General features: G+C 44.0%; 1 long non-coding RNA gene across 1 annotated transcript; it reads right to left on the bottom strand.

Moving 5' to 3' along the window:
* Positions 1-166: 166 nt before the first annotated feature.
* Positions 167-27918, bottom strand: LOC116568029. The gene is made up of 3 exons (XR_004276479.1): positions 27665-27918; positions 27140-27275; positions 167-2963 (listed from the first exon to the last, which is right to left on the bottom strand). It is a non-coding gene; the product is annotated as an uncharacterized LOC116568029 (long non-coding RNA).

Below are 27918 nucleotides of genomic sequence, written 5' to 3'. Positions count from 1 at the left end.
CAAGTCTTGAAATATATTTTATTTTGCTTCTGTATTACCTAATCTTAGTTATATATAAGATGCTATAAATATGTATTTCTTTAAACCATTAGTTATGATTTATTCCTAATGTTTTTAAAAAGTATTGTAAAATTTCCTAATTTATGAAAATGAAAGTAAGGGTTTTTAAAGAGTAACTTTTAAAGTAAGTTTTCTTGTAGTTCAGAGGATGTGATCTATATGATACTGATTTGCTGTCGTCTGGGCTGAAACAAGATGGCTTCACGATGCCATCGGAGATCAGCATCCTTCCGTCTTTCTCTGTTGTCCTGATACAGCACTTCTATCACATAGCTTCTTTGTACTTCTCACTGTTTCCAGGAAGATGGTTTGCACGTAGCAGCTGTGGTACAACGTACCGTTGTTGCATAAGAAAGACTCGACAGCCCAGACTGAACAATCATGAGATTTGTCATGAAATCCATGAAGCTGTCCTCTCCCTCTGCTCATCAGCTTCTTCCTCCCAGCTGGAGTTCGGAAGCTTGGGCTCTATCTCATGCCCCAGCTCTGGACCTCAAGGCCTGCCTCCAACATTAAGCATTTAGGCAATATTTGTCAAAGTCAAAAATGAATAATTAAAAAGGAATGAGAACACTCAGCAGGCTCCTCTTGCAAGCCCCAAACCAGAAACGGATGGCAAATGTTGCAAACAGCAATTCAATAGTCTTACTGAAGCTGCGGGGACTAGAACACGAGTGACTTACAGTCCAGGCAGAAGCGTTGTGTACGGCATGGGCTGAGGCCAGGGAGACAATTAATTTCTAAACAACGACTTTCTGGAAGTCTCTCAACATATACATTCATGGATCTTCCGGCTGACCTGTCCCACGTGATTTTTCCATTGTTCACATCAGCCTCGCCTACTCAGGACACCAGCAACTCCCCACGGCTATTGTCCACAAAGCAGATCTAGATGATTGAGCCAAAGGCACATGGGTATTGGGGAGGGGGAGACTGAGGCTTGGGGCAAATGATTCGATTGTATTTTGCAGGTGGTGTTTGGCTGTCCCCCAGCTGCCCCCTTCCACCTTGCACTGGCCAAGTGGACACAGTTTGGGTGTGGTTGTTCATAGATATTCCCAAAGAGCAATGACGATTCTTTTGGATTCCTGACCACACCATCTCTGTTGTGGGAGAACTACCGGGTGTGTGTTCAGGCCTCTCAATGAAGTTCTAATCAAAGCACTGTTTCCTTCCCGTTGTTGCTTTTGGAATGGCCTCGTTCTGAGTCCAGGCTTTGACCACAGCACCTCAGCTGAATTTTTCCATAGCAGCTTTGGATTTCTGCCCCACCCCCCACCCCCATCTGCACGCCCCCATTTCCTCCCTTCTCTGTTTTGGCTCAGTGTGGTTCTTGGTAAAGTGGCTGAGAAGTAACAAACCCAAAATACCTTAAGTAACAAATGAGTCACCACACTTGAACCCGCAGAGCTCTGAAGATCGGCTGGGTATGTTAGGAGATAAATAGCAGAGGGGGTGGCTGCCCAGAGAAAGAGAGGGAGAAAAATAGAAACTAAAGGAACAAGTTGGCAGAGGTGGCTGACAGCCGCTGAGTGGGTGGAGGGGGCGGGGAACTTGGTTGGCTTGCAAAGGTGAGATCAGCCCTGTGGCTTGTCACACCCTGGCTGACTCAGGCTCAGAGCAGGCCCCTCAGGAACTGCTAATACTGGGCTGTCTGGTATAACTCAGCTGGATAAGTCACCTGACTGCTCTCCTCTTCTGTTTACAAGTTCTGGGTCCTGGGGCTTGGAATTCTTTGTTCAGGTTGCTGCAAGGCTGCTAATCAGGGACACAGTGATGTTGCTCCAGGGACATTCCCTTTCTGGTCATGTGGTATCTGGGTGACAAGAGTCAGGGTGTAACCCAAATGACTTCTTGGTACTTTTTGGTCGGTCGGGATTTTTTAGAATGCATTATTTTCCTAAGCCCTGATCTTGAAGTGTAAGAGTGGAGCTGGATGCCGGCCCAAGGCTAAGGCGGCGAGCAGAATGGGGGTGACCACGATGGCCGATGGCCGAAGCTGGCAGACGCTGCTCCACCAGGATGGGCTTCGCTAAGATGCCACAGGGGCATGTGTCCTGGTTAGGACATGACTCCTACTTTTTGACACTTATCTAAGTGGAAAAAAAGGAGAGGAGGCTGAGCCCTCGGAACATGTCTAATGGTCTGATTTCACAGGGATCTGGCTGGCCAGCCCATAATCCTTCTCGAAGACTCTCAAACTGTCTCAAGAAGCCAGAAAGAAAAACCACGTGCACAAGGAACAAGGGCCAAGAGGCACGCAGTACTGCTAATGTGAGACTCCAGAAGGATCTTTTTGGAAAAAGAAAAAAAAAATGTATAAAATGTCCTCTGAGATAGGCTGTCTCAGATTAGGGGGATGACAGGATTTGCTCACAAGTTGTCTGGTTCTCGTTTTAGGACAAAACCAGGAAGTTTGTAGAGACTAGCTGAAGAACAGAGGAAAACAAATTAAGTTGATTTGGGTTTTTTAATGCCTGCAGCCAAGTTCCGCTTCAGTTGACCCTGCAGGGGGGCCTGCCTCGGCCTTGGGTTTCATCTCCCGCAGCACTCCTGCCCCTATCCCGCATAAGTGCACAACCAGATGCCAGGACTTGGAAAGAGCAAAGCCTGATCTCAGAGGAAGTAGGGAGACTTAAAGCTAGGGACGCTTGGCAGCCAAAGAGAAAACAAACGCAGTCCCTGTAAAAAAAGACCAGAACTCAAGAGTTGATCAGGGCAAACTTTCTGATTCCCTTTAAGTTCCTAAAAAGTGTGATCTCTGCTCACTTTGACCTTCACCCAGCTGAGGCAAGGGGTGAATTACTGAATATCCTTCTTAGAAATGATGCAGGCAAATCGCCTCCGGGAAGTCCATATTCTTGGCCTCAGAAGTCTTCATTTCAAAACGCTTTTTTAAGATGCTATAATATAAACAATATATGCTCGTTATAAAAATAAACATAGACACAAAAAATTAGCCACAGTTCCAACACTCAAATGCTGAAGTGCTTCCTTCCAGCTTTTTTACAGGCATAGATTTATTCTTTTAACACAGTCACTCTCATTCCATATATAGAATTTTGTACACCGCTGTTTGCTAAATATATCTTACTGGCTTTTTTCCTGCTTTCATATGGAAAATTATGTTATTATTAATTACTATTATATATATATATATAACTCTGTTATATACATATGTAACTCTGTTATAGATGTAATATATATAATAACTCTATTATTATTAAAATTATTAATTATGGTTACATAACTTTCCTTGTATATATAAAATTAACTTAACCCATAGAGTTAATTTAATCACCCACTCTGTTTAGGACATTCTATTTATTTCCTGTTTTTAAGACTGAGTGTTTATTTAATTAATGTACATAATTTAGAGATTTCCCCATCAGCCCATCACTTAGCCATGCAGTAAATTCTTCCAGTGTCTGGCTCTGTCACCTGAGAGCTTGAGGAGGTCCCTGTAGGACAAGACAACCTGTAGGAGCTGCCCGTCAGACTCGATGGCAGATCTCCCCTGTCTTGAGCTGTAAGGCTCATGGATTTCTGGTACAGGGGTCTTGAAGGATGTAGAAATTGCTTCAGGCAATGTCACTAGTATCTAGCTGTATATTTCCCTGCCAGATGTGGCCACGGTTCCATCTCCAGCTCCATATTTTCCTGCATCTTGGCAATAACAAAAAATACTTCCAGTAAATGGAAAGAAGAGTAAAATGGAGGATGGGGGCTACACTTGGTGTGACAAAGCTGAGGATCTCGTTTAAAAAAACACAGAGTGTCTGTCTCTTATTCTAACTTCTTACTGGAACATTCTGATTTCTTTGGGGCTTTCCTGGTGGGGCCACTTCCTGAAGAGGTACAGTTTGAGCACCAGAGTTGGGGCGACAGAAGCAGAAAGAGTTGGCAGCATTCGGGATGGACAGAGTCAGCTGTGGGTCTAATTTACCATTTACCAAATAGCTCACGCTTGTGTATGGTTGTCATTAAATATTTCACGCAAATGCTGTATTCTTTCAAAGGCAAGACCTGTGTCATATAGAATATAGTTCCCGAGCATCATGGAGGAGAACATGCTGCATAGCAAGCACTTCCTAGTGATTATTTCACTTAGGAATGTGAACAATCCCCAGCTAAGTGCTATTTTCCCCATTTTGCATGAGGCAAATAAACCGCAAAAAAGTGAAATAATCGTCCCAAGGGAAAATGGCTAATAAATGTTTGAGCCAAGATTAGAACCCAGGGCTAACTTCAGAGTCTGTGGCCTTTGCATTATATCATGCCACCTCCCTTGTTAAACCTAATAGATAAACATGAAAGATGAGTTTACACTCATTGATTAAAGATGGGGCTTTCCCTGAGTTCCGGAAGTCATCATTATGGACGGGTAGGATCCTTCCTAGCATTTTCTTGAGGCCCCAAGGACAACCCATGAAGACCAGGGGTCAGCCAAATCAACCGTGGATTAGGAGTTCATCCATCAGGGGATTTTTTTTTTTTTTTTTTAAGATTTTATGTATTTATTTGAGAGACAGAGAGTGCGGGCATGACTGCTGTTTTACACACATTATTTTATTTAACTCTGACAGCTTTCTTATGATATGATCATGGTTGTTTTTCAGAACCAGTATCACAGTGGCCAAATAATTTGCTTGACATCATATAACTTAGCCTATTTTGAAAATCTACGCTCTTTCTCCTCTATCATACATAAGAAGCTTCTAAGGCTTAAAATCTCCCACTGAGTAGAAAAGCTGATGCGGGGCTCAATCCTGAGATCGTGACCTGAGATCATGACCTGAGCAGAAGGCAGACACTTAACTGACTGAGCCATCCAGGCGCCCCCATAAGGTGGTTTTAATGACCCTTGGGGCCTCTGACAACGGGAGCCCACAGGGAGCTTCTTCCTCCCATATTTTTTCCCAGGCCGGTCCTTGAGACTTATTATGTTGACAGAAATGGAAACAATTGATTTACTGTGCTTTTTAATACCTTTATAACAGAATGATTAGATCATAATGTGTTTTCCCACTAGACTTGAGTTTTGTAAAGTCAAGGACCATACCTGTCATCTTCACTGCTATATTCTCACTCCTAATACAGTGCTTCAACCACAGTAAATTCTCAATAAAATTTATTAAATGGATGAATGAATATAATATCTTACCAAGTCTGAGTCAAAGGTGTTGACCGGAGTTCAGGATGTTCAGGACCGGAGTTCAGGATGTTGACCAGGTATAGATGCGTTTCTTAGTATGTATCATCTGAATTGAGGTGGATTGATCAGGGAGGGTGTGCAATCAGCTTCTATTTTTTTAAATATTCATAATAAAGTCTTGGCTGGGAAGCATGTAGCTATCTGATTTGGGAAGTGAGGAGTTTGCTTTCGCCCCTGCTCTTGCAGCATGGAGTGAAGATAAACATTCTCCTTTTCTCTTGTCCTTGATTCCTCAATCAAACTGGATTTATGCTAGGCTGAGGGAGAGAATCCCTCCTGCAGAGAGTGCTTACAGCATCCTGCTTCCTCCCCAGAGGGGAAATTTGGGCTGAAAGTATACATTAACTGTCTTCATTAAACAATTAATATTGTGCCCAAGAAACAAAAAACAAGAACATTACAAGTGGATTTTGTCATAATCCTGCATCTCCCAAATGTGTAAACTCCAGGAAAGTCCAGATCTCCAGCAGGAATCCATCTGCTGTATTTCTGGTGTGATACTCTTCTGTTTATATTTGCTCATTTCTCTCACAGAGTGCCAGGAAAGAAAAAGTGATATTTAAAAAATTCATCTGCTAGTATTTATGCAAACACATTTCTCTCCAAGTGTGGGTTGAGCAATGTGAGTGGAGCAGACGTAAATGCCTCCAAGGGACCATAGTGTCACTTTAATAAAGAGAAGATAAAAATACCTGTAAGAGTTAAAGATCAGAAGACAGGCACTGTCCTCTGAGCGGCCACACTCAATGGGGAGAAACCTTGGGTCTTCAGCCCTAGATCTGAAGGCTCATTTGAATCTGTCAGTGAGTCCACAGAACTTCTCTGTGCTGGAAGTTAGGAGATTATAAAAGCTTAAAATTCCTGATTGAGGATGTAACAGTAAATAATTATAAGAGAACATGTCCCTGACATGAGAAAGGGGAAGAAACTTCGGTTGAGCCTCAATTGTGTGCCAAACTTTTTTTTTTTTTTTTAAAGATTTTATTTATTTATTTGACAGAAAGAGATCACAAGTAGGCAGAGAGACAGGCAGAGAGAGAAGGGGAAGCAGGCTCCCTGCTGAGCAGAGAGCCTGATGCGGGGCTTGATCCCAGGACCCTGGAATCATGACCTGAACTGAAGGCAGAGGCTTAACCCACTGAGCCACCCAGGTGCTCCATACCAAAATTTTTGCTAAGTGTTTCAGGCACATTATTTCATTTAATTCCGACAGCTTTCTTTTTTCTTTCTTTTTCTTTTTCAAAAAGATTTTATTTATTTATTTGACAGAAAGAGATCACAAGTAGGCAGAGAGGCAGGCAGAGAGAGAGGGGAAGCAGGCTCCCCGCTGAGCAGAGAACCCGATGCAGGGCTTGATCCCAGGACCCTGAGATCATAACCTGAGCCGAAGGCAGAGGTTTAACCCACTGAGCCACCCAGGCACCCTTCCGACAGCTTTCTTATGATACGATCATCCTCGTTTTTCAGAACCAGTATCACGGTGGCCAAATAATTAGCTTGATATCATATAATTCAGGTTATTTTGAAAATCCAACCTCTTTCCCTATATCATACATAAGAAGCTTCTACGGCTTAAAATCTATTATAGGTGTTTGTTATCTAAATACTTAGCATTTTGGGGGGGGGGGCCTCGGTGGCTCAGTCAGTTGAGGGTCTACATTCAGCAATGACCATGGTCCCAGAGTCCTGGGATTGAGCCCTGTGTTGGGCTCCCTAACCCTCTGCCGTTTGGCCTACAGCTCCCCCACCTCTGCTTGTGCACGCACTCTCTCAAATAAATAAAATCTTTAAAAAAATAAATAGCTAGCATTAGGAGATAGGTGAAAGTCAGAGTTTTCTTCATAATGGTAACTTTGTAACCATCCTATGAGGTAGATGTTGCTATTATCTAATCCTCCATTTTAAGGATGGGGAAACTGAGTTTCCAAACAAATAAACTTGTCCAAATTAGAAGGAAATAGCAGAACCCAGTCTGGACCCCAAGTCTATACATTTATAAACACTGGACTACACTGCCCCTCCTTTGAGGAGCCCTTCTAAGCACATTCTAGAATCCCACTCTCCCCTTCACCACCCCAAGCTTACATTGATATATTACAGATAATATCCAGGAAACACAGCATTTCAATCCCTCTTAATCCCTCTTACAGCTCACATCCCAGAGGCCTGCCTGGAGGCGTCATGCCTCAGGCTGGTCAGGACTGTTACCACAAACTTGAAAAACAACCTCCGTCTTCTACACTCTTGAGGAGTTCAAGAACCAAGCACTCTGACTTCAGAGTTTCCCTCTTAGTACAAAAACAGATTCCTCTGCTTGTGATAGAAGCTGGCAGGCCTCCTCTTCCAGCCACCAGATGCCAGGAGGAGTGGCAGGCCGCATGCCAGGCCTGGAGTCCCCTTACCCTTTCCTGACCTCTCCCATCCGGATCTCTGCCTGAAGGAGAATGAAATAAATTAGGAGAATCAAAGCAAGACAGCTCTTTCCCATTCCCTGTGAAATCCCTTGTTAGGGCACCATGTTTAAAATAGCGTAGCAGCCACGAGAGCGGGCCTGGGGTCTGGTCTCCCAACCACAAACCCCACTTAGAGAGAAGCAAGCACAAGATGGGAAGAAACTGAAAGACTGCACCTTAACCCAAAGACACAGAGTTAGGCCTAAAGAAACTGTTTAAATCACTGAATGACTACATTTTAAAACCTATTGAACTAAAATTAGTTTTTTCCCTCTTGCTACCCAGCAGGTGCAGGCTCGTAAGAGATATCAGAGTGATTCAGAGAGAAAAGAAACTATGTGTTCTTTACACATCTGAGTGGAGTGAGTAATTGCGAATCCTGGTTTACACATGAAAGGGTAAGCAGATGTGAGTTTCAGCAGTCAAAATCAAAAGCAGAGAGGCTCCTATGGCTTCATTCCCTCCCTTCTCCATAGAGGAGCGGGGTGGGATCCCCGAGACCTTTCTTTGAAGGTCTGGTCTCTCCCCAGTGAGGTCCATGTACTTATATTTAGGGAATAAAAGAACACGTTCGATGGGGTGCCTGGCTGTCTCAGTTGGTAGAGCATTCTACTCTTGACCACAGGGTCATGGGTTTGAGCCCACGTTGAGTGCAGAGATTCCTGGGGGTGGTGGCGGGGGGGGGGAAGAGCACATTCACTAACCTCAACCACCATGTTCAGTGTGGGTAAACTGCCTGTCCGTTTCTGGTGAGGTCAGCGGTGATGGTGGCATCCTCTGGGTCCAAAAGGAATAGAATGGCAGCCACTTTGTGGCTACCACAGGGGTAAAACCCCCAACTGAGAATGAAGACCCGAGGTTTGAAGTGCCCCTCGTTCCCATCACAAGAGGAAGGTGCTGAAGACCCCCCTGAGGAGGAGGAAAGAGAGGAGCAAAGCTGTCGGGAATGGCTGAGGAGTTAGTCTCAGTTGGCCTCTCGAGGGTTAACACATCTAGCGGGTAGAAGGACCTAGTGCTCTTTGTGCAAGAAGTTTGCCGTTACTCTATACATGGAAAATGTGAAAAAAAGTCTCTTCTTCTCCAGGTTCCAGAATGAGCCTTCCTATCTCTGCCCATCTTCCCTGATGATAGGCAGCAGAAAGTGTAGTTGATAGACCCCCAGGTTGGGAAGTTCAAATCCCAGTTTTGTCACTTCCTTCCTGTGTAACCTTGGGCCAGTTACTTAACCTCTCTGAACACCTTACATGTGTACTTTCATCTATAGAATGGAGAAACTAATAGTACCTTCCTCATAGGATTGTTAGAGAAATAAACAATACATATAAAGCCTAAAGAACAGTTCTTGGCACAGAGTAGGCTCTCATTCAATTTGGTGATGATTACTTTTCTGGCAAGGGTAAAACTAGTATGATTTTGCAGGTTCTTCTAGTTTAGGGCATCCCTTTCTTTATCGACAAGTGATGTGGGTAAACTCTAAGAGGATTTTTCAACAAACAAGTCGTAGACTATCTCCCTCCATAGGCCAATGACTTTTGCAGGGACCTGCAGCCCACACCCTGGAAAAAAAGGTGTTCATTGAGACCCTTCAGTGAAAGAGGGTTTCAAAATGAGTTTGACATCCTGACCATTCATGTCATTGGACGTTCTGATAACCCTATTGTGTCAGAAGAGGGTATAGGATGATTGTCCTTTTCCTGCTGAAGGCTGAGTTCAGGACCGGGCCAGTCTTCATTCAAAATGGGCGCATCAGCAAAACAACAGTACTCACAGAAGGAATGTGGAGTCAGTTTTAAATGCTGGGTTTTAAATTTTGGTCTCTTGGCTTCCTAACAAGAGTGGAAGAGGGCTGTCTTTAAAAAATAGGGGGGTAGGAGGGCAGGCACCTGGGTGGCTCAGTGGGTTAAGCCACTGCCTTCGGCTCAGATCATGATCTCAGAGTCCTGGGATCCAGCTCCGCAGTGGGCTCTCTGCTCGGCGGGGAGCCTGCTTCCCTCTCGCTCTCTCTGCCTGCCTCTCTGCCTACTTGTGATCTCTGTCAAATAAATAAATAAAATCTTAAAAAAAAAATAGGGGTGTAGGGTTGGGGGATGGGGTAGCTGGGTGATAGGCATTACGGAGGGCATTTGAGGGGCACCTGGGTGGCTCAGTCCTTTAAGCATCTACCTTCCGCTCAGGTCATGATCCCAGGCCATGGGATGGAGCCCTGTGTCAGAATCCCTGCTGGGTGGGGAGCCTGCTTTTCTCTCTTCCTCTGCCTGCCACTCTGCCTACTTGTTCTCTCTATCTCTGTATCAAATAAAGAAATAAAATCTTTTTTTAAAAAAGCAAAAAAGAGGGCACTTGATGGAATGAGCCCTGGGTGTTTTATGCAATTGATGAATCACTAAATTCTACCTCCAAAACTAATAATATACTATATGTTAATTAATTGAATTTAAATTAAACAAATTTTTAACAATATGGGGCTAATAATAGCTACATAGTAGGCTACAGTGAGGGAGAATGAAATGATTTCTATAAAGTGACGAGCATAGAGCTGGCATTCAATGTCAGTTCCCACTTCCTCTTCTTCCACTTCCTGCTGAGATACAGTCAGCCTACTACGTGAGGAGGGGGCAGTCATCAAATAATGCGTCAGTTTATTTTCCTCCCACTTTTCTGCGGCAAGAAATCATGAAGATGGGAGGAAACAAGCACCCATGCTTCTAATCTTTTCTATCTGGTGAAAATTGTCCACCTTTCTCTTCCAGTACTTAAAAAAAAAATCCAAGTCCAGCTGATACTGAATTTATCTAGCTACTCTAAGATCATCCTGTGCAAAAGTGTCCTGTGGCTCTCCATTAAGGTGGAAACAAATAAGGCCTCAAGAAAATCTACCCCAGTATGGCCCCTCCCAAATTCTGCAGGATATGCACAAATCCAAAAGGCCTGGACAGGTGAGGCCAGGGGTCAGTCTCGGCCTCAGCACCATGATGCTTCCTTATCAAGGGAAGAGGTCATACATGGCCTGCTAGCTTCTTCCAAGAGTTTGAGGACAAAGCTGAGTGGGTCACTAGTCCCCTCCAGCTGCATTAATTCACAATCATAGAGCCCTTTGTCCCTCCTCGGATCCATTCAAGCACCCAATCACCAAACTCACTAGCGTTCCACCCTATTTCCCCACATGCTCCATTTTCTTCGGTTGAATTTTTCTGAGGTGGAGCAGAGGCCAAACACCCGGGACACCTGGGACAAGAGTCATCTTAGCTGCCGACACACGTGGGACCTGACATGGAAAAGTAACAGCTGCTGAGTGCAGAAGCCACTTCCCAGAGAGGACAGAGGTACCCAATGCTGGGTTCCTGGACTACCACTGATCTGGCCCAGAACCTGGAAGCCTTCCATGCCTGTTTCCCAGCATGTGGGAAGGATAATGATAGCAAAGGAAAATTGCTACCTACTACCCCACCTGTCATCACTCTTAAGTGTGACTGACTTGACCAACTTCAGAATGCTGTGGAGATTAAAGAGTATTTACCGTGTATTCTGAGATAAAAGGTGACGAAATTACCTCGTAGGGCTGAGGCAAGCCATAGGATGTTAGCTGGAGAGCCGTGAAGATTTGACAGACTGTTCCTTTATCTGGTCGACTGAACTTAAAATTTTTGTCTAGGTAGAATATTTTAGATAACAATTATCTTCTTCTATCCTGTGTGAAACACCTCCACCTCACTCCTTCCAAGTTGGGGGCGTGAACAGCTGTGTTGGAATACAAAGCCCGTTCCTCCCAGTTGAACTGTTGAGGACTGCGATTTAAAAACACAGTGAACATCTTCTCGACTCGTCTTCATCCCATGCCTACCTACTAAGGGGAGAGTATCTAGCTTCTTTCTTTTCTGGCCTTCTCTTTTTAATGAAACAAGTAAAATTTGCAGGGTTGAGACTCTCCTCAGCTTTTGGCCTGAAAGTTGCCTTTGCTTTTCTCAGCTGGGCTCTTTCACGCTCATTTCGGAAATGTGGCTGTTTATTTGCTAGGGGGCCCCTTGGCTGCCTCTCCACTCAAACTTCAAGAGCACAACGGAAAAGAAGGCAACGATCATTTGCAATCGGCCATCCCAAAGCTGGGTGTGGGTCAGAGAGGGGGAAGCAGGCGAGAGGAGGCCTTGGGTGCTGGGCTCACAAGAGCTGCGCTAAGAAGAGGAAGTGGGAAGAGGCCCGGTGGCTGCGGTGGAGACTATCAGCCAAGTCAGCACCTACAGACGGGTGAGGACAGCCAAGAAGCGTGTGCCTGGTGCCCCACAGGGAAACTGCCACAGCAGTCAGTATCAGGGGCCAACGAACCGAATTTCTGCACGCTGTCTGCATTCCTGGACACTGTCAGAACGACCCCAGACATTTGGGGTCAGAAGTCGGTTCTCATGGGTCTGAAATCTCTGCCTTGTTCTCTATTCCACGCTCCCCCTCAGTGCAGCGCTTGGATCCATAGTCTTCTTTGGGTCCCTGGTACATGCTGTTCCCTAGGGGTCAGGATGTCCACCGTTTAGCCTCTACCCTTAAGTCATTTTGATTTTTTGACTTGTTTACAGCATCACTGTTCCTACATACCCATCTTGCATTGTTGCTTGCTGTCTTTGGTATCCTTTTCCTTCTTCCTCCTTTTGGGCCAACCCATGGATGACCATTCCACAAAAAGGTTGAGCAGTGAGTTTCTGGTCTGATAAACTTAGCCTTAAAACAAGTTTAGTTGCAACAATCTTGGGCCCTATGTCAAAAGTGAGGAGCAGTGTGCGTTGAAACATCCAGACCTGTCGCCTCTCTGAACAGACCTCGGGCCATCTTTATCTCGTTCTGTGACTCATCATCCTCTCTGACTCTGGTCTCCATGCTGTGAGGTTTGCCGTGGGGTTAGTTGTGAGAGGAAGACCTACTGACAGAGGTTCAAGTTAGCAGTGATAATACTCCATTAAACCTCAGACAGAAGGCTGACGTGGTTTCTTACCTGCCAGTAATCAGTAACCACAAGACAGAAGTGATTTCCAAGATTTGGGATTTGCTAGGTGGCTGTCATAGCTAGCAACCTACAGGGGAAAGGGGATACCCCAAATGAGGCTATTCTATAATGTGTTGGGCACGGTTGGTCTGCTAAGCATGGTGGCTTGCACATTTTTATGGTTTTGCCATCGTTTTGGCAGGATAAAAATCTCTAAGGGCCAATTTACCCAACTGGCCACCACCTACCCATGCAAAAACAAACAAGTTTGTTTACTGAGAAGAAAACCAAAGCTTTGGCAGAGGACAGGGACAATGTCTTTGGATCCCCAGGACCTCATGGTCTCAAAATATATTTATTGAGGTCATTTGATTATTCTGAGGGTTAATCATATGTGATTTTCCAATCCTTTCAGTTTCAGCATGGTCCTTGGAGGGTAAATCTCTGTCCTGGAGTACAGCCAGGTAATAGATCGTGGGCAGACTAAATTCTCAATTTTTATAAAACATGGAAGGAGAGGAAGAAGAGCAGTAGGAGCCTGAGCCTCTCCAATGCTTAGAATTAATTAACTGATTAGTCCACTGATGATTTTTAAAGCTATTTCCCTCTAAAAATTGGTGGGGAGATGCAGGTGGGTCCAAAGTAGTCGCCAAGATGGCCAGAAACCCAAAAACTGTTACGGGCAAAAGTCTTGGCCTAAGAGCAAAGAAAACTGGGCCATAGCATTGGACTGTGTGTTTCTGAGGTCATGTCAGCAGTCTCCTGGGCCTCGGCTTTTGCCTGCTCAGAATGCAATTTGTTCAGACAGTACAGCTGAGGGCAGCAGGGCTTCGGGGACAAAAGCCTCGGCTGGTGAGAGAAAATCAAAATAATCCCCATTAAGTTCCCATTATCTTAAAAATTAGAAACCCTAATGAGAGGCTTCCAGAGCGAGTGGAGCAGCAGGAGGGCACCTCTGATGAATGCTGTCTTCTGTGAGGATGTCACTGGCATGGTGGGCAGGCTGAGGGCTGGAGCTCCTCAGAGCAGTTTCCCAGGAAGCAGCCAAGATGGATTGGGCCCCTCCCCACCCCCAACTCAGAAGCCATGAACAGATAGAGAAGCACCCAGAAGCGAGGCCAACACCCCGAAGGAGACCCCTGGGCCTGAGGGGTGATTGTCTTTAACCCTGCATATCTTTAACTCTTCCTCAGACACTGAACAAATTTAACTTGGAAGGTCCCAGATTCTCAGTGTGGTACCAACTGAAGGCAGGTAAAATGCCCACAAAGGTTCTCAGTCTGGGTTCCCCTCAGATTTCAGGTAGGGGAGCCTCTGACATATGAGAAAGTAGCTGGGGACCCTTCCTCTGCTGGCAGTGAGCTACTATGGAAGCACCACTCACAGACCTGGCAAATGGCCTTCAGGGTATTCTGTCCAAACACTACATCTCCTCCCCAGCTCTGCATCCCATCTTGAAACTCATCTAGATGTGTCTCCTCATCTGGTGGCATGGGGCCAGGAGCATGCCCAAAGGGCCTAGCACCATACAGGGGCTGCTCGGGGCCTGCTAGCTCCCCCGACCCCCGCACCCCTATTGGAGCATCAGAGATTATCAGGCAGCAAGTCGTGGTGTTGTTATTATTACCCTGATGTGTAATAATAAATCTACATGGTGCCATAAATTAAGGCAAGGCTCTGTTCTCACTTTACACACTGCCAATAGTTTTATTGTAACAGCTCGAAGATGTGAGTTTTCCTTTTTAGGCAGAACAGAGGAAGCTGTGAAATGTGAAGAGAGAACAAAAGGAGATGAATGCAGTTCGCAAGACAGCTTTGGGCCACCTGACGGCTCCTCAGGACATCCAACACCTAACATGTTTGCGCTGAATGGTATCACGGAACTGGAAGGCCTTACAATGCCTACGAGCATTCATTTGAATTTATACTTTCCTGTCAGTGTATCTGCATTCCGCGGAGCTGGCTTCCCTAACGAGACTCACAGCCCTTTCTCTCAGGGGTGAACCTGAGCCAACTGTAAGATCACAGATTGGTTTGGGAACTCATTAAAGTCAGCAAATGAGCATTAGGGAGAGTTTGTGTAGGCTGAGATTGTGATAATCTGTTCATTTTGGTAGTTACAGTTCAGGGGATGAAGAGAGGGGTGGCAGGACCCTATAACTGCGCCCCCCCCCCAGCAAGATTATGATTTGTTTCAGACGCTTGTCCAGAGATGCACATGCTCTGGCTTTTCCTTCCTTGCAACCATTCACTTCAGTTCTACAGGAGGCAAGGGAAGGCCTTGAGATAGGGAAAAGCCATCGAAAGAGTACAAAGTTCAGAAAGGCCTCCAATCATGCCTCCCCAACCCCCACCACCTGACACGTCAGGAATTTTGTCAGGCATCCTGTTCCTTGGTAGCAAATTGTTAGTCAGTAAAATATTTCTTTTTTTTTTTTTTTTAAGATTTTATATATTTATAGGACAGAGAGAGAGAGAGAGCACACATCGGGGAGGGAGAGAGGGAGAAGCAGGTTTCCCACTGAGCAAGGAGCCCGATGTGGGGCTTAATCCCAGAACCCCAGGATCAGGACGTGAGCTAAAGGCAGATGCTTAATGACTGAGCCACCCAGACATCCTTCATTCAAGATTTTTTAACCTGCTGGTTCTAGAGCCTTCCTTTTATCTTCTTCCTCTTTAGTTCTCACCTGTCTGTGCTTTACGTGTCACTGTACCCCTGAAAGCTTATTAAGCTGTTGAACACATAGTTGATACTTAACATATAAATATTGATTAGTTGACTTTCAAAATAGTCATCTAGCTCATTCTACAACTACCAGCTCTATCCCCCTGGTTTACCATCATCCTGGTATTATTCTTAATGACCTTCCAGTCCAGAACAACTGACTCCCTTGGTACTCCCCTTGGCAAAATCCTAATGCTCACCCCTTTACTCCTCCTTAGAAAATTCTATACTCCTTCACTGTAGTCTCACCGACAGGAAATTTCATTCTCTGAGCTTGGATGGTCTCATGAATTTTATTTTTCTCTCCTAGGTTTTCCCCTAATACTTTCTACCTCTGGTTAATCTGTAACAACCCTAATCAGTACAAACTCTGGAAAAGCTGAGGTCATAGCTTCTGAATCTGGTTTGAATTTGGGATTTGCTCCTGCAAGTCAAGATTAATATTATAAATTTACTGGAAGCATGTTTCCTACTTTCTGGCCTCAAACTAGTATTTTTTACACACAAAGATTGGTATCTGGTTCAACTTATTTTTTTTTTTTAAGATTTTATTTATTTGACACAGAGAGAGAGAGAGAGAGAGATAGCAGAGAAGGAATACAAGCAGGGGGAGTGGGGGAGGGAGAAGCAGGCTTCCCCCTGAGCAGGGAGCTGGATATCATGACCTGAGCCAAAGGCAGAGGCAGATGCTTAACTACTGAGCCACCCAGACACTCCTCAAGTTATTTATTAAATGAAAAAGAAATTTCCAACTCCTTCCCTGGCCTTTCCCTATCTCACCACTGCCCACTTCCCACACCCCCCACTTCCCCACCCTCTCCCATGTGGAGTTACTAGCGAAGGGAAAGATGCAGTCCTGGCTTGAATTCCCCTTAGGTTGTATCATTGTTTGGAAGTTATTGGTTCTCATCCAGAAGCATACAGGGACAAAGCAAGGAGTTACTGTTTTAGCTCAGCCATATAAGGTAGCAAGGGCCACCTGGCTGGCTCAGTCAGTTGAGCGTCTGACTCTTGATCTCAGCTCAGGTCTTAATCTCAGGGTCCTGAGTTCAAGCCCATGCCCAACGAGTGTTAACAAATATTTATCAGGCACTTCTGTTGTTCCCAGTACTGTATTGTCCATTATATAATCTCATTTAACTTAATTCTTGCCCTTTCAGGTAATAATTGATGTTTTCATTTTATAAATGAGGAAGCAAATGTTTCAAAGTGCTACGAAGGTGACTTGTGTTGAGTGGTAGAACCAGATTTTTGGATACAAGGTCTACTGTTCTTTGCATTTCATCATGTTTCCTTTTGTTTGCTCCCTAACTATATGCTAATAGAATCCTATATGCAGGGGCACCTGGGTGGCTCAGTGGGTTAAAGCCTCTGCCTTTGGCTCAGGTCATGATCCCGGCGTCCTGGGATTGAGCCCCACATCGGGCTCTCTGCTCAGTGGGGAACCTGCTTCCCCCTCTCTCTCTGCCTGCCTCTCTGCCTATTTGTGATCTCAGGTTGTCAAATAAATAAAATCTAAAAAAAAAAAAAAAGAATCCCATATGCAAGAACTGGAATCTGTACAAGATGGTGGCTCTTAAGGAACCCACAGAATACCAAAATCCATTTACGGCAAATACCATTCTGACACAACCCCATTCCAGAGCTGGCACTGGCTCCTGGCTTTCATCTAGTAAATACTCAAGTGATACTTCATGAAAAGTTAATACAAATTTCTTAGTGGAAATTTGGCATTTAGGACATCTTTAAGATTGGGTCCAAGTGTCAGGCAAAGAAACAGGAAGCCTGATAGTAAGATGCTGGTTGCATGCTCCTTTATGCTAATAGATTCTAAAAGTTATCCTCACTTAATTGGTTGTAAACAAAATTGAAAGTACCATGAAAGTACTATGAAAATAGTACCTTTAAAAAGTTACCTGGAATCATAATGTCAACTCAAGAAAAACTGGGAGGTAGTAAATAACCATTTATGTGTCCTACAAAAGTAGCAAATGAATATGTTTCTTAGCATTGACTACGTGTAATCACCATTATGAATTTTTACATATTATTTCATCTTCACAACAATTCAATGAGGTAAATGTTATTTTCATTTTATAGTCAGAGAAACTCGGGCTCAGAGAGGTTAAGTAACATGACCAAGGTCACAGAGCTGAAAGAGGAGCAGGACTAGAATTTGAACTCACTCACACAGGATGATTCCAGAGCCTACATGTTTAATCACACTTAGAGTTGCCAGATAAAATACAGAATGTCCTGAATTTCAGATAAACAAACTCCAAATATTTCATGGAGCATATTTATACTAAAAGCATATCTGTTGTTTATCTGAAATTCAAATTTAGCTGGACATCTTTTCTTTTTGCTCAGTAAATCTAGTGAACGTAAGCACACTCTTCTGCCTTCTATAAATTTCTATCTATATCCAGGCTGCTTAATTCAGAGCTTTACATACGCTTGAATTTTATTACAGAATAAATAACATTAACTCATATCCCCAAAGTTGTGGCAAGCCCTCTTGGATTCCTTTTCCCTCCATTTACTGATGGCTGGGGACAGCCGTCTCCTTGATATGGCAGTTCAGCGCAAGCTTTCCTCTTCTGATAAGAAAAAATTTTGCTTACTGTTGGCGCATTCTGGCCTCCTGCCTACATTGGGCTTTCCTCCAGTGGCCAGCAGTGTCCTCTCTGGGCTCATCCTTATCCAACTTCCCTGCGGCAGAAATCCTTGATTCTTTCTAGGAGTTACAGTGCCGCGTGGCTGTGTAGCTGCTCCCTTCCTGATGATAGTGTTCCCAGAAGGTAATGGAAAAGAAGGAGCTGGCTACAGTTTAGCAGAAACGGGCCCTGCATATAAAGTCTGTCATATAAAACATGCAAACAGGTAGTGCACACATCCCCAAATAAACAACCCTTGCTTATCTGTGTGTTCACTCTCCTCTCCAGAGTAGTTTCCTGCAATGCACGACATGCACCTGACTGACTCCTGTTACCACCCAAATGACCTGAGCTGCAGAAATAGGAATTGCTTTAATGGCCACTTAGGAGACACAGGGATTGTTCTTCAGATCAAAAATGCATTAAAAAACAAATATAAAGGGCTTTGGAATTAGCTCATTTTTTTAATCTTTTAATAATGTGAATAATTGAAAAGTGACCCACGTATTTACAAACTTGGGTAGATACAGAAACCACCCTGATCATCCAGGTTTTTAAAATCTTTCAAATGGTGTGAATTTTTATGAGCCCAGGATGAAATACTGATAGATAATATTTATTATAACATCTTGTTATTATGTCGACAGGCTCCGTGACAGCACTGTAAATGCCCAATCAGATAATTTTTACCAAAACCCTGTGAAATTCTGTACTTTTATTATATTACAGATAAGAACACAGAGGCTGCAAGAGGTTAAGCAATTTGCCCAAGGTTGCACAGAACCTTGTCATTGGTCAATGACAGAACCTGCATTTAAACCCATGAAGTCTCACTCCAGAGACCATATGCTTAATTACTGAGCAATAATGCCTCCATGACATAAGATCAGTAACTATAACTTCAGTGGTGAAAAAGCAGTTTTGGTTTAGTTTTTAATTTCAAATCTGTTGTTAACTCTTTCATTCCAGAGGTTCTCTTTCTGAAAAAGTAAAGGATATCCAGGAGGAGAAGAAGGTGGGGGGCAAGTAGCCAAGCTGGTTAGGATTAAATTAGATGACTACATCCATAGAAACATACAACCTACTAAGACTGAATCATGAAGAAACAGCAAATCTGAACAGACCAATTACTAGTAAGGAGACTGCATCAGTAATCAAAAACCTCCCAATGAACAAAAGTCCAAGACCGGAGGGCTACCCTGGTGAACTCTACCAAACTATTCAAAGAATTAATACCAATCCTTCTCAAACTCTTCAAAAAAAAAAAAAAATAGAAGAGGGAGGAACACTTCCAAACTCATTTTACCAGGATGGCATTACCCTGATACCGAGATCAGACAAGGAAGCCACAGGAAAAGAAAATGACAAGCCAATATTCCCGAAGAATATAGATGAATATAGATGTAAAAATTCTCAATAAAACATCAGCAAACTGAATTCAACAACACATTAAAAGGATCATACGCCATGATCAAGTAGGATTTGTTCTAGGGATGCGAAGCTGGTTCAACGTCTAGAAATCCGTCAACATAATACACCACATTGACAAAATCAATAGATGCAGGAAAAGTCCTTGACAGTATTCAACACCCATTTATGATAAAAACAAAGAGGATAGAGAAGGAAAGGACCTTAACAAAGGCTACATAGGACAATTCCACAGCTAGTATCATACCCAGTGGTGAAAAATCTGAAAAGCTCTTCCTCTAAAATCAGTAAGAAAACAAGGATGCCCACTTTCATCAATTTTATTTAATACAGTTTGGAAGTCCTAGGTAGAGCAATTAGGTAAGAAATGGAAAAAAGGTATCCAAGTTGAAAAGGAAGAAGTAAAATTATCAGTATTTGCAGATGACATGATATTACATATAGAAAACCCTAAAGAGTACAATCGAAAAATTATTAGGATAATTGAATCCAGTAATGTTGCAGAATACAAAATCAATACACACCCACAAAAATCTCTATACTTTCACCCCGCCTCCAAAAAGGAGAAAACATAGAAGGTAAGCTCCTTCACAGAGGTCTGGTGATGATTTTTCTAAATCTGACACCAAAGATAAAAGCAACAAAAGCAAAAATAAACAAGTGGGATTACATTGAACTAAAATATTTCTGCACATAAAGGGAAACCATCAACAAAATAAGAAGGCAAACTACTTACTCAGAGAAAAGATTTGTAAATCCTACATCTGAAAGGGGTTATTATCCAGACTATATAAAGAACTCAAGCAACTCAATAGCAAAACAACAACAACAAACCAAACAATCTGATTAAAAAATGGACAGAAGATCTAAATAGACATTGTTCCAAAGAACAATGACAAGACAGACAGATGACCAACAGGTACATGAAAGATGTTCAACATCACTCATCATCAGGAAAATACATGCTAGAACCACAATGAGATATCATCTCACACCTGTCAGAATGGCTATTAGAACAAAAACAATAAGAAACAAGTGTTGATGAGGATATGGAGAAAAGGGAACCCTGTGCCCTGTCGGTGGGAATGTCTACTGGTGCAGACACTATGGGAAACAGTATGGAGGTTCCTCAAAAATGAAAAACACAACTATCATATGATACAGTAATTCCAAGACTATTAATCCAAAGTCAATGGAAACCTGCCTCAGAAGGATACCTGCAACCCCATGGTCACTGCAGCATTATTCACAATAGCCAAGATATGGAAGCAATTTAAATGTCCGTGGATGGATTAATGGATAAAGAAATTTACACACACACACACACACACACACACAAACACTCATGAAATAAGTCAGAGAAATACAAATACTATAAAATCTCTCATATTTGGAATCTAAAAAAAAACAAAACAAAACCCAAGCTCATAGATACAGAGAACAAATTGGTGATTGCCAGAGGTGGGGGTAGGAGAGTAGAAGCAGGTGAAGAGGGTCAGAAGGTTAAAAAGCAAACTGGATGCTGTATGACTAGTACCCAACTCACAGCACACGTGACTCACCACACGAGTCAGTCAGGCAACACCTGTACTGGTTTCTGCCCTGCGCAACTGGACAAGTCTACTGATCAATCACTCACTCGGTTGTATGTCACAGCGATCTCAAGTTGCCACAAAGGATTCTAAATGCTTACTCTTGTTTTTGCTGTACTTAATGTCAACTGCTGCTATGATCTGAATGTTTGTATCCCCGTACAATTCATATGTTGAAATCCTCATCCCCAAAGATGATGGTATTAGGAGGTGGGGACTTGGGAGGGGCTTAGGTCAAAAGGATAGAGTTCTCATGAATGGGACTGGGGCCCTTATAAAAAAGGTTCCAAAGAGATCTTTAGCCCCTTCCACCAGGTGAGGACACAACAAGAAGGCACCACTGCAAACCAGAAAGCAGGCCCTAACCAGAATATGACCTTGCTGATGCTTTGATCTCAAGCCTTTCAGCCTCTGGAACTTGAGAAATAAATTTCTGTTGTGGACAAGCTACCCAGTCTGTAGTATCTTGTGACAACAGCCCGAATGAACTAAGACAATTGGTAATAAAAAATCTTGTGGACCAGTTTGTGAACCATACTTAAATAGCACTAATAAAGAAAAGATCAGCTTAGCATATAATTAATTAAAATACAAATATGTTAACGAATTGGATGGTTGGCTTATCTTCTCTTCCTAGCCCTCCCTCTACAACACACACACACACACACACACATATTCCTGAAATATTTATTGAAAACCTACAATATGTCTCGTGTATTTCAGGTTCTGAGACTATAGTAATGAACAAAACAGATCAAGTCTGTGCCCTCAAGGAACTTATATTCTAATCCAACCAATGTTTTGTTTTGTTTTTTCCCAACCAATGTTTTGACACACAAAGGTCTGGGTTCCACTTTGAGATCTTGCCAATTAATAGCTCTGTGCTTCTGTGCAATTCATTTAATTCCTTTGAGCAAGTTTTCCCCTCTGCAAAGTGAGACTTATAGCTACTTTAATGATACTGTTGGTAGGATTAAATTAGGTCCTGTGGAGTCATTCTGGAAACTGTAAAATGGTAAACCAATACCAGGTACTTTGTATCTTTTGCAACAGCATAAAGAAGCAAACACTCAGTTAAGATCTGTGACTAAATGTTAAGGGCCTCTATGTGTGAGGTATATTTTTTGTGTAAAATATGCCAGCTCTTCAAATCCTTAAAACCACTGCACCAATAGGAAAAGTGTATTAGGTATTATGGGGCATACTACTCTTCAGTTACACGTTTCCAGGAATCCTGGTCTAAAAACACATTTTCCAAACATGATTGGATGGAAGCTTCTTTTTATGGATTTGTATCACAACCTGAATGCTTTAAGGGCCCTGTTCATAAACTGACTGTTGGAGTAGCGAGCTATGTTAGTCCTGCTAGTTCTAAGCATGCCTGAGCTCTCTAGGATTATGAGATAGAACTGGGTTGGAAAAGTGCTCTAAGTCTGGGAAGCCTTTGGAAGAACTTCTCAGCAAACCTAGCATGAAAAGAAGTATAGCTCGTCTGTTTCTTCAAAAGTTTGAATTTCATGGTAGGAAATGTCATGGATATATTGTTGTTTGAATTTTAAAGTAAGTTCATTAAGCCCAATGATGAAAACTATCAAAAGAATATGCTCCTGGGGTGTCTGGGTGGCTAAGCCGTTAAGGGTCTGCCTTTGGCTCAGGTCATGATCCCAGGGTCCTGGGATCGAGCCCCACATCCGGCTCCCTGCTCTGCGGGAAGCCTGCTTCTCCCTCTCCTTCTGCTGCTCCTGCTTGTGTTCCCTCTCTCGCTATATCTCTCTGTGTCAAATAAATAAAATAAAATCTCAAAAAAAATGCTCCTGAAAATGATTTTTTCTTAGAAAAAAAGAAAGGCAAATCAGCACCCTCTCAGCACAGCATCACCAAAGATACTGTGGCAGTCCAACTCTAGAGACAGGAAGATCCATTCACCAGTACAGTCACTCTCTGGGTCAGCGGGATCGTAGGTGAGATCGTTGTCACATGCAGCTCCAGGGACATCCATCTCCTGGAGCAAAGACTCCTCTACCTCCATGCTATTTCTAGCATCCTCCAAGAACTGCCTCTCAGTTGTGTCATGATTATGATCTGTTTCAAAAGCTGTTCCACACTTCACTTTTCCCCTGTTGATTCTTCTTCTTTCATTCATTGCTTCTAAATTTCTAAGAGCGCTGCCCCAAACCTGGCGTTCAGACTTAAGAAATTCTCAATTGTAACAGGAGTGCCATGAAATAATTGCTTTTCAGTTTCTTCTGCTTCTTGCCCTTTTCTGTTTCTCCCAGGATATAAGGACATTCTCTTTGAGAGTTGGTGATGGCACTCAGAGATAGAGGCATAAATGCTCTTCAGATTCCATGAAAGTGTACAACTCAATCCACTGGCTGGTTGAGGAGTATCTCATATGTATGAGCTGCAAGGCTGACCGGAGCACTAATGTAATTAACATACAGTAATCTACAGGAAGGGATATTTAGTAATGGGTATAAAAAGGCTGCACAAAACATAGGGCAAGGCAGCACGTCAGTGTCACAGGTGAGGTGAAAAAAGAAACTATGGGATTTCAGAGGAGAAGGAAAATCAGAAAAGGTTCCAGGATTTCAACAGAGTTGGGGTCTGCAAGAGGGGGTGTGGGGAAGGCATTGCTCCAGGTAGAGACAATATAGGCCAAAGGGTTGGCTCCTTTGTGAGAAGTCTGTAGGAACTACAGCCAGTAGTTCAAGTTTGCTTGAGAACCAGCTCTTTCTAAATAAGGGTGTCCAGCAAGGTGAGGCCGGAAAAGTGGGATGGAGCCACATTCCTGGGCAAACGCCAGTTTGAAATTGATGGAGAAACGGGGATAATTTTAAAAATAGGGTGGAGTCCTGATTTGGCCACTGCTTTAGAAAGGTGGTTCTGGCAAGAACACAGGATGGATGTAGGGGGAAGGAACTAAGCAGGAGGCCAAAGAGGAGATTACAGGAAAAGTCTGTACTGGGGGGTAATCAGTCATGGCAGCAGAGGGAGAGAGGAGCGGGAGGTGGAAGAGACGTTGTATAGGAAGGACCTTGACCCATCTGTCCAATACAGGAGCCCCCAGTCATATGTGCCTATTTCAGTCTAATTTAAATTTGTTCAAGTTAAATAAGATTGAAGATCCAGGGGTACCTGGGTGGCTCAGTAGGTTAAAGCCTCTGCCTTCAGCTCAGGCCATGATCCCTGGGTCCTGGGATTGAGCCCCATATCGGGCTCTCTGCTCAGCAGAGAGTCTGCCTCCCCCCCCCACCCCCCACGCTGCCTGCCTCTCTGCCTACTTGTGATCTCTCTCTGTCAAATAAATAAATAAAATCTTAAAAAAAAAAAAGATTGAAGATCCATTTCCTCAGTTATGTTAGCCCCATTTCAAGGGCTCCATAGCCATGGAGCTAGTGCACCAGACTACATAAAGAACATGGCAGAATGTTCCATAGGATGGTGCAGACTGTTACACTTTGGGGACTGACGGGGCACAGGGATGGGGAAGATTGCAGGCGGCTGAGGCTTGGTGGCTGAGTAACTGAGAAAGGTAGTGTCATGATGAGAAAAGGGGAAATCAGGAGAAGGATTTAGGAGCAAAGATGTCATTTAGTTTCTGTCAAACACCAGGTAGAATAAAGGGTGGACACAAATGCATGGGTGTTCTTGGTGGGAGGAAAAAAAGAAAGGTAAAGTAAAAAGCCTCAGTGGGCTCTCCTAAGGCTTGTAGAGAGGCCCTAGCAGGGTCCAGTTGGCTTATCCCCCGCTGCGTTTAGTTTCTCTCCAGCTCATGCAGCTCCCTCAACCTCCCCCAGACCAACGGCTCAAGAATGCTGTGACAAGGGCAAGAGCCCGAAGGCCCCGCTGGTTCCTCAGTTCCACGGCTCCTCCCTGAACCCATTTTTCTCATAGATGCCTTGGCTTCCTCTTTCCCAACCACCTCACTCACCCTTCCCCATGCTTGATCCTTGGAAAGTCCCCTTTCCCCACTTATTTGACTTCTTCCTCCTGAACTATTCTTTCTCACAGGCAACACCAAACCATTGACCCCCCCATAGCTTTTTTACTTGCCTCTCTCCCATCCCAGTTGAGATTCCAAGGTCTGCCACTATAACCACTCCCTGGTGGAGACTCCCTTACCCCCTCATTGACTTTCATCAGCAAACCCAGCCCTGGTCAAGTCCAACCCTCCTACAGTCCCCCAAGAAACAGCATGTGGCTGGAGAATAGCACACAACCTTACTGAATGGTCTCACTTTTACCATAGGGCCACCAGCTGAAGAAAGCCCTCAGTGCTGTCCATACTGTACTTCTCTAGTAACTCTTCCACTTCTCAGGGGAATTCTTGCTCAAAGGCTTCTAGCTCCTTAAATAGCCAACAGCCCCTCCCCATTCACAGTTCTTCATGCATAGAGTACAGGAAAGCACACAGCCCAGCTCTGTCTCCTCAGACCCAGTGAGGTAGTCAGCACATACAGTACTCTGTACAATCTGGGAAAATGTGCAGTGTGTGTATGTGTAGGAGGGTTGGGAAGATGGCTAAAAGGCACCACTCCTCCAGGGAGTAATTACAAAAGGTCCCCCCCACTTCCTCTAGGTGGATGTAGCTCACAGCTGGGTGGGGAGAACAGGGGATGGATTTTAGCTCCCACCTGTCTGTCCCCTTCTGCTCCACAGTGGCCTGAGCATGCCGTCACCAAATGCACCATCTGACCTACCTGCTTATGCACCCTCAGACTTTGCCTTCTGCTCCCAAATAGTGTGTGAACATACTGTCCTTGGCTCCTATCCAAGGTCACCCCCTTCACTTATATGCTAGGTATCACTGTTTCTCATCTTCTTGAGGACAATCTTTCTCCACTCGTTTCCTCTTGCCTTCTGTTCCAACACATTTACCACTCTAAATTGGTCCAACATACCAACAAAGGAACATCTCCCATTTTAAAATACTCTCCCTTGGGGTGCCTGGGTGGCTCAGTTGGTTAAGCCTCTGCCTTCAGCTCAGGTCATGATCCTGGGGTCCCGGAATCGAGTCCCGCATCGGGCTCCCTGGTTGGTGGGGAATCTTCTTCTCCCTCTGACCTCTTCCCTCTCATGCTCTCTTTCTCATTGTCTCTCTCTCTCTCAAATAGATAAATAAAGTCTTCAAAAAATAAAAGAAATAAAATACTCTCTCTCGATCCCAAATACTCCTGGGACTACTACCCTTTTCTCAGTTGCTCTTTACAGCAAATCTCAAGAGATGTTTAGACTTGCTATAAACGCTCTCTCTTCCTCACTTCCCATGCTCTTGTTAACACACCCTAATCAGACTTTCTCCCCGACGACACCATTGAAACTGCTTTCATCAAGGACATCGGTCACCTTCATTTGGCCAAATCCAGTGTTCAAACTGTCCTCAGCTTAGTAGTTTCGGCAGTATTTGATAAGAGTGATGACTCCCACCATCCAGAAACAATTCTCTTATCTTCAGTCACTCACCCTTTCCTAGTAGTCCTTTGATCTGACTGGTAGCTCCTCCTCCTCCTTTTCTACTTAATCTCCCGAGTGTTGGATTCCTCTTAGTCCTCTCCTCCAGCTACTCTCCCTCCTTAAGAGCTTTTATGTAGACTTCAGGCTTAAAAAGCATCTATGGGCGGATGAATCCCAAATTTATACCCAACTATGGTTGGATATAAAACGTTGTACTCAACATTCCATGTAGATGTATAACATGTACAAAACAGAACTCCTGATTTCCCCATCCCCAAATTTCTGTTTGAGTCTTCCCCATCTTTTGTAACAGCACCACCATTAACCCATCCTTCAGGACCTGAATCTAAGAATCATACATGATGTTTGTTCCTTCCCACGCTTTCTGCCAAATCCATTCCAATTCAAAATGTATCTGAATAGCCGCCTCACTCCTTTAATGCCATCCTATTCCAAATTATCACCAACAACATCCTTTGTGGTCTTCTTGTGGATATTTGTGCTTCCCTATTGTGTATTTTACACATATTAGCACGAATAACTTCTAAAAATGTGAATCAGATGTGGTCATTCCTGTGCTCACCCTCCCACGGCTTTCAGTGGCTCTTAGGACAGGCCACGAGGCTCCACAGGATTTAGTCCTTCCACACCTCTCAGCTTCACTACCGCCGCTCTCTGGCTAGCTGGTTCCATTCAGCCATACTGGCCTTTTGCTGTTCCTGCAATCTAGCACATGTATTATTCTCACCACTCAATTTATGGGTGATTATCTTTCAGCTTGGAAAGTCTGTCCCCACCAACCACCCCCCTACTATCTGTCCCGTCACCAACACACACACCCTAGGTATTTGCTAGGCTCATTCCTTCCTATCATACGTATTTGATAGGTGCTGAAAGGTCTCCTCTGCGGGGCAGTATCTGGCCAGCTATAAAGTCACCCCATTCCTGGCTTTATTTTTCTTCACACAACTTATCACTACCTGAAATTCTTGTTTACTTGTTTGTTCTCTGTCTCTTCTCTCCCACCCCACCAGAATACAAGCGTCAGGAGGACCTCTGCTTGCCTATGGGGTTATCCCCTGAACCTAGAACAGCGTCTGGCACTTACTAGGTGCTCAATTAGCACTTGTTGAATGATTTCATTCCCTCCAAAATTTTATTCCTCCAGAATTTTCGGAACCTTCCTCATTTCGTTTCTCGCCTTAGGCAACCTCCCACCCAGCCCTCCGCAAGGCCCCCAAACCCCGCTCCTCCTACAAGGTTCTCAGCTCTCACCAACCCTCTTTTGCGCGGCTCCTTTAAGCGGACTCCGGAAAGCCGCAGGGAAGGCGGGGCCGAAGGCTCGCCAGCGCGGACTCGAAG

This window comes from Mustela erminea, chromosome 10 (genome assembly GCF_009829155.1).
Source record: "Mustela erminea isolate mMusErm1 chromosome 10, mMusErm1.Pri, whole genome shotgun sequence".
Lineage (NCBI taxonomy): Eukaryota > Metazoa > Chordata > Mammalia > Carnivora > Mustelidae > Mustela > Mustela erminea.
The sequence above is the reverse complement of the archived record's forward strand: the minus strand, read 5'-3'. Positions and strand labels throughout refer to the sequence as shown.